The following is a 1,596-nucleotide window of genomic DNA, read 5'->3' on the forward strand; positions in this document are numbered from 1 at the left end:
CTACGTACTCCTCCGACTAAAGGTGCGGCTGAGCGCGGTGCTTTTGGCGCTGCCGCAGCTTCACCTTACTTTCAAGACTCGCACATGGTCACACCACGTTCAGCAAGCCGTACACGACGTATGCAACCTGACAACGAGCGTTCGCAAGACGCGCGAAGTGGTGGACGAGCTTTAACAAGTATTTCAGGACGACGTCAAACCGCTGCCGACGATTCATTAAGCAATGACGACGTTTTGTTGGGCTACGAGCTCCACGAAGACCCTCAAGACGAATTGACGCGCCAGATGAAGGAGATTGCCGCGCTGAACGACTCCGACCCGACGCCGAGGATTGAAATGGCCTCGCACCGACCGTTAGACCGTATTACGCCGTTCTCGGGAGCCTGCAACAAGTGTGAAAACTCTATGCAGTGGCTGCGTACCTTCGTGTACGAGATTACCGGAATGCACACTGAGGCTGACAAGTGGTGCGTGCCTTTCGAGCTGAGTCTTCGTGATGGAGCCATCCATTGGTTCCGTCAATTACTGAAGAAGACGAAGCGCAAGTGGAAGCAGCTGAGTAATACGTTTATTCGCTATTATCGCTCACAGTTACTCAGACCGCGCTTTCTCGCTACTACTCGGCGAAGCGCGAGCGAGGTGAACATCTTTGCGGCTACCTCAACCGTCTGAACGGCTACGCACGGAACGCGCGTCTTCAGTTTGAGAAGGGCGAACGCGACGCAAAGAAGCATGTCCAGCAGTTTCTGGTGACATGCGGCGATGATCACATGGCAGATAGCTTCTACCATGCTCGTGTCAGTGACATCCACGAGCTCAAAGAGATCATTGAGAACGTGATCAAGGGCAAGGAGCAGATGGCGAAGCGTGACGGGATGTACCGACACTCGCGGAGACGTGACAGTCGCAATACTAGACGAGAAGAGTCGTATCGGCGTGACCGCAGAGACTCCGATCGTCGCCGGGACGACTACCGCAATCAACCCCGGGTGACACTAGCTGAAGCTTCGTTGGACGACCTACTAGCTGAACTAGAGGTACTCAAGGCACTGTCGAGCGTTTGGATGATGAAGGTGATGCATACGTAGACGACAGAGAAGTCTACGGAATAACCAATCCGACGGAGCGCGTAAAAATGCTTCAGCGGCCGACAATGCCCGCTGCGGCCAATGAGAGTGAGCGACGTGCTGCAGCTGAAGGCACGTCGCGCCCGCTCAAACAATCGTCAGCCACGACGGAACGTACCAGATCGCGAACGAGGCTTCAACCAAGAGCATCGAGGGGGCGATTGAGGCTACCGTGGCCGGCGCGACTACAATAATCGCGACTCAACAGAGACAATCGACGTCCGAAGTATCGGCCATGCGCCGCGTGTGGTGGGATGAACCATTCGGCTCACTACTGCAATAAACGGTGCAAGTTCTGCCGGCAAGGGCACGACGTCGTCAGTGCAAACTCTTTCGCAGCTTCCAAGACCTGGCGAAGTTCGTGGGAACCAAAGGCACGAAGGAAGAACTCCCGCCAGAGCTCAAGGACGTCGTCCAAGAGCGCCATTTAAACTAGGCAGCCCGCCAACTACAGCTGGGTTGGTCCCTA

This window comes from Phytophthora parasitica (assembly GCF_000247585.1).
Source record: "Phytophthora parasitica INRA-310 unplaced genomic scaffold supercont2.9, whole genome shotgun sequence".
Classification (NCBI taxonomy): Eukaryota; Oomycota; class Peronosporomycetes; order Peronosporales; family Peronosporaceae; genus Phytophthora; species Phytophthora nicotianae.